The sequence below is a fragment of the Sminthopsis crassicaudata genome, chromosome 1 (assembly GCF_048593235.1).
Source record: "Sminthopsis crassicaudata isolate SCR6 chromosome 1, ASM4859323v1, whole genome shotgun sequence".
NCBI classification, from domain to species: Eukaryota; Metazoa; Chordata; class Mammalia; order Dasyuromorphia; family Dasyuridae; genus Sminthopsis; species Sminthopsis crassicaudata.
In genome coordinates this window covers 656,127,540-656,133,891 of record NC_133617.1, presented here as the reverse complement: position 1 = coordinate 656,133,891, position 6,352 = coordinate 656,127,540, and positions in this window count along the sequence as shown.

Sequence of the window (6,352 nt, the reverse complement as noted above, 5' to 3'; positions counted from 1 at the left end):
AAAGCTTGTCTTTTACTTAAGTGTCCTCTTCTGAAGACTTAATCTTGTCTTCTATGTTCCCATCATATATTTCAGTGGTGGGAAGGTTCTTTGCAGATGTGCCTTTTAAAATGAGGAATGAGCGTTAAACTCCTTTGATTAATGTGTGGTGAGAATGTTCCTAAAGCTTCCTTTAACTTTGCCCCCTGACCATGAACTTCTAAGATGATGACCAGCAGCCCCAAAGCAAGAGCTCCCCTTGCCTGCAACTACCAGCAACATCCCAGATCCTTTGCCTCCACACCCACAAGGAGCTGGATCCTTGCCAGGGCCACCTTCTCAGGTTCTCAGTGGCACAGATGGACCAGGCTGCCATCTTAGTCAGCCCAGCTTCACTTAGGCCTCCAGGACTAAGACCCAACTTGAAAAGAGAGTCTAGGAGATGAAAATGTCTGTGGTTCCTGTTGGAGCTGTAGCTTGGCAGGGAGTCCCATTTGTAATTTCTGTGGATTTAGTCTGAAGTGTTGCCACATTAGAGAGCTTTATCCCTAGCCTGATGATTTTGTTCACATCCCTTCGAGTTGTGTATGAAGGACCCCTGCGATACTCTTGAGTCTTTGATTTTAATGTCCTTAAGTTACAAATTTATTCCAATTGTGGGGGGGAAATCAGGAGAGCTCAGAAGACTTTCCTCATTTCTGTCAGAGCGGAAATATTTTAAACAGGATGAAAATAGACTTTTGTGTTCCCCATTTTTTCCTTGGACTTTTGGGAGAAATGCTTGGCATCTGTAGTCGGAGACGGGTTTTCTTGGGAGGTAAAGGTTAGCTGGAATTGCCCGGCCTTCTTTCAAAGACTATGGGCTTTGGAAGTATATGCTGGGCAGGCTTCTTGGGGTGGTGTACAACATTCTTTTTGGGCCCAAATTCAGGAGGCTTCAAAGAGAACTCTGGGGGCTCTTTTTGAATCCATGGGCAGAGATGCTGATGCTTTGCCAATCTTCTTCCAAAGACTATGGGCTCTGGAAGGATATGCTGGGCCAGCCTCTTGGGGTGGATGACATTCTCCCTTTGCCTAACTGCAGGAGGCTTCAGAGAGAACTCTGAAGGATGTGTTTGACTCAGTTGGCAGAGCCAGGGATATTTTGATGGTGGTCTCTAGAAGACCACTGGGTTCTTTAATGAACACACTGGGCTGACTTCTTGGGGTGGACCGCCTTTTCGTGGTGCCCAATCAAAGGAATGTTCAGAGAGAATTCTGTTGATGTCTTGGACTCAGTGGGAAGCGACAGAGATACTTTGTTGGACTTCTTTTGAAGAGCACTGACTCCTTGGATGCCCAAGACTGGGCTTGCTTCTTGAGGTGAATGACCATCTCCTAGCGTCCAATTAAAGGAGGGTTCCAAGGGAATGCTGGAGGACAACATGGGGTCATTTGGAAGTGCTGGTAATATTTTGTTGTTCCTCCTCCAAAGAGCTCTAACTTCTTTAATGATAAACACTGGGCTGACTTCTTGAGATGGAGGAGTTTTCCCTGCCTCCTATTGATGTAAGTTTTGGAGAGAACTCTGGGGGTTGTCTTAGACTCAGTGGGCAGAGCCCATGATACTTTCTTTGTCTTCAACCAAGGAAGTGCACTGACTCCTTTGATGATATAGGCTGGGCTGTCTTCTTGGGGTAGAGGACCTTCTTCTGCCCAATTGAAGGAAGTTGTTCTGGGGGATGTCTTGGACTCAATGGGTAAAACCAGGGATACTTTCTCTCAAGGAGCACTGACTTCTCTAATGGAATAGTCTGGGCTGACTTCTTGGGAAAGAGGCCCATCTCCCTGTGCCCAATCAAAGGAGCATTTGGAGAGAGCTCCAAGAGAATTCTTGGACTTAATGAGAAGCTCCAGGGATTCTTTGCACTGACCACTTTAATGGCCCACACTGGGTTATCTTCTTGTGGTGGAGGATCATCTCCTGAGGAGAGTTCATGCCCAGTCTCAGAGGATGTATTATTACATGCTGTAGCCAGCATCAATTAGACTTTTGATTTCCTCTTCTGAAGAGCACCAACTGCTTGGCCAGAACAGGCCCGAGTGGCTTTTGGAAGACTCTTGGGAGAAACAGGAGGGAATGGTTCCACCATGATTAAAGGAACTTCCAAGAGTATAGGAGGAAAGGTAAAAGCCCAATTCAATGAGGTTGTGGCCACGATGTCCTTTCCCTCCATTTTTGGTCTGGCAGGAATACTGTCCTCCTGGCCCTCTAGGTCTGGCTCTTGGGCATTATTATTATTTTTTTTATGAGGGTGCAGTGCGGTGAGGGGGACTTCACAATAGCAGCGATTTTGTCTTCTTGAATAGGCTCTTTTGCTTCTTCTGGTCCAATTCTGTGAATAAAGAAGGGGCCATATGAGCAAAGGGGAAGGAATCAGGGAAGATTGTGAGTGGGAAAAATTGCAGGGATTATGATCTCCCAAGAGTGATACCTGGTCTTTGGAGGGCAATTGGACCCTTAGCAACATGCTCTTCTTCATGGCATACTTGGAGGAAGTCCAAGAGACAATTTCTTTACTTCCAATTTTCTAGTAACCCCATTATTTGAACAGAGTTGTTTGTGTGGAGTCACCTCATTAGACTGGAAATTCCTCCAGGCCAGGATCCACTTTGAGCTTTTCTTTATATACACCCAGTGCTTACTATGGAGCTTAGTGCACAGTAGATAATGAATGTTATTGACTGTGGCCTTCACTTATTCTTCTCTCTTGGCTTTTAAATTCTCTGAACTTTCTCACATTCTCATTCGATCTAGTTTTATTAATTGAAATGTAAAATTACTCTGATAACTCCAAAAGTTCAAGAGTGAATGCATTTTTTCTTTCTATTAAATTTCTTTAATATTTTGCCCAATTTCCATTAATTTTTTTTATTTGTTTTTAAATTTTTTTGATTTCTAGATTCTTTTCTGGATTCCCACCCACAATTAAGAAACTACATTTAAAATTTTGCAAAACATTTCCATAAAAGTTGAGAAAAAAACATAAATCTTCCATCTTAATGAAAAATAAAAAGCCTTAAGAAAGATTAAGTAAAAAATAAAGATAAAGGGGGAAATAAAGAATGCTTCAATCTGTATTCAGACATAATCATTTCTTTTCCATGAATGGATTTTTTTTTAACTGTAACTCCTTCAGAGTACTTATGTTGCCATTATTTCATATATGGCATGTTTCACTGTGTTCATGGAGGACTATGAACATTCTGCTTATCATTTTCTAGTGAACAATGATATTCCATCAGAAACTTGTTTCAAAAATTGTTTTTACATTTACTATAGCTAATTGTATTCCCCTTCCCATTTATTCTCTTGTTTCACTCTGTATCTCCTCAAAAGTGTTTTGCTACTGATCACTGACTCCTCCAAAATGGCCTGTTCTTTTATTACCCATCAATTCCCATATTGCATTAACCTCCTATTTTCCTGCAGGCTAAGATAAGAGTTCCATATCACTATTCAGTATGTATGGTGTTTCCTATTTGGAGCAATACTGATGAGAATAGGGTTAACTCAACCCACCTCTTATCCCCCTCTTCCCCTCCACTGGAAAAGCTTTTACTTGACTCTTTTTCATATGGAAGTTAATGTGCACTATCCCCTTCTTCTTTCCCTTTTCCTAGTACATTCCCATTTCACTCCTTTTTAAAGAAAAGGTATTATCCCCTCCTCTTCAACTCACACCTCTTATTCTCTGATGATATTTACTCCTTCTAATTGCCAGAATAATGACAAAGTCCTAATGATTTACAAATACCATCCTCCTATGAAGCAATGGAAACAGATAAAGCTTAAAACACTACCAAGTATGCTGATCCTGCTGCAGTCTCTATCTTGAACTTTCTTCCCCAACTCACATGTAATATCTGTTGGACATTTTGACTTGCATGCCCAATTGCACCAGAACCTCAACATGTCCAAAACAGGATCTGTTCTTTGTCCCACACCCTCTGCCCTCTTCTGAAATTGCCTTTTCTGTACCCAGGTGTCATCCACCACTCTTCCCTTTACTTAGCCCACATATCATCCATTGACTGAGGCATCTTTTCATTCCTTACTCAACAACATTTTCCCCCAGATGTTTTCTTTTCTTCACTCCCATAGCCAACAAACTGGTCATCCTGTTCACCTGTCTCCTAAGCTCTTCTGATAGCCTCATTGTTCTATCTGACTTTATTTTTCTATACTCTCTTTCAGGCATATTCTAGTTGACGAACATTTGATCCTCCCTCTTTCCATTAATTTTTGGGGTATATTCCTCATTTAATACAGTGACTGATAGAAGTATTGCTATATGTTTGTTAATTGATTCTCACCATGGGGAAGTGCTCCATTTTTTTCACCATCTTGAAGTGCAAAGATTTCCTGAGGGAAAACAATGTCAGCAAATAAATACTCAGCTTTGCTTCCAATAATTACCCCAACTTCCCAGCTAAAGGAGCAGCAAGCAGTCCAAGAAGGCTCTAATAGCTCATTGGGCCCAGCCCAGCTGTTGCCTTTCATTGTCCTCTTATGTTTTAACAGTAGAGCCAGACTCAACACAATTGATAAAAATGATCCATTCCTATGGAACCTTCCTTGTTTCTTCCTTTTCCCATCCCTTCTTTTTGATCTCCTAATCATTAATAAATCCAAAGGCAGCAAGTGAGAAAGTCCACTGTATGATGATACAAGTAAAAGTTGAAACCTTGTAGGCAAAGTGTCTCTCTGTATAAAAAAGAATCTATTAAATTCATCTGTATGCTGTGATGGGTGTGTACCTTTTATCAGACTGCTTAAAACACAAAATTTCTGAGAATAATTACAGTATTCTTTGATTTCACAAGATCTGATATGCCTGTCAGGCTTACAGTCCATTGGCTCTTATCCCCAATTCTTCTTTCCCTGAAGAGTTCTCTCCTATGTTGGTTCTGAAATCCACAAGCCCTAAGGGCTACCATGTGCATCAGATAGGCCAGAAATAGAGGCTTGAAAGTCCTAACCTATGCTTGTACACTGCTTAAACTTTTCTTGACACATTCAGTGCATTGACGCACACTAGGTTACTAAGAAGTAATGAAAGACTGTCTACCCAAGTACAGGGAGAAAGGGATTTTCCATACTTACATTGGCTATCTACAGGTACAATGAACAAGCGGGTCCACCCTCTCCAATAAAAAAAAAATGGGATAGATATACATTTTGAGATTACAAAGAGTTTGTTTTGTGACTTTAAAATATGGTTTGGAGAAAGGTGGAAGAGGCTCCAGTAGCTTGTCAGAAAAAGTTTTAAAGAACTTTGATACTGCTCTTTCCGACCTCCTCTCTGGGTAAGGGAATCCACAAGCGTTTGAGGGTTAAGCTTGGTCCTCCAAAGGATGCAATTGTTTTAAAAGTCTAAGCAATGAGGACCTGAAGCCAGTCTAGAGGTCACATCAGGGACAGTGTGTGAGAGGAAATACCTCTCTTCTGTATTTTTTTACTGGACAGCCTTTCCCAGTTTACCCTCTCATTTGATCCTTAGATCAACCCTGTGAGGAAATGGAGGCGAAAAGGGGAATGATTTGCCTCAAGGACTCCCAACTCTGTCTGAGACTGAATTTGAAACTCAAGTCATCCTGACTCTCAGGTCCATGTCTCTCTTCTACTCAAGAACAGAGGAGCCTCTTCAGGACAACAACAAAATACCATGTTCTTCATAGGTGAGCCTCAGATAATTTGATTTATCTCCTAGGAGGCTACAGAAGAGGCTTCTCTCTTATGATCTCAGTTGTACTGAGGACATTGAGGACAGAGGAACAAGTATCTTGTCCATTTCCTATTGCTGGCACAAGGAAGGTCTCTCACACTGATCTCTAGAACAGTATCTTTCCACAAAATTACATACCTCCCCCCAAAATACAAACTTCCTCATTCCTCTTCCTACACATATTCAGCTTTCCCCATCCCCAGAATAGTCTGCATCATAGAGCCTCTTACCTGTAAGAGCTCCTCAGAGATGAGAAAAACAAGACAGCCCCTTAGCTGGTAAAATATCAGATTGTGGAATGAACACACAAAAAACACAAACACAAACATGAACACACACACATTCCTACCTTGCCCTCTCTAAGGCTCTGTCTCTGTCTCTGTCTCACACTCACTCCCTCCCTTACTATCTTTTTTCTCTATCTCTATCTTCTCTCTGTAGATCTATTTCTTTCTCTATATCCATTACTATCAGTATCACTATATTACTTCTCTATATCTTGTCTGTCACTATCACTATCACTAAGATTTTTATTTGCAGCATTTACACTCTTTCATTCTTGTGAAGAAGCTTCCTGAATAAGCAAGATGGAAGAATAAAGGCAT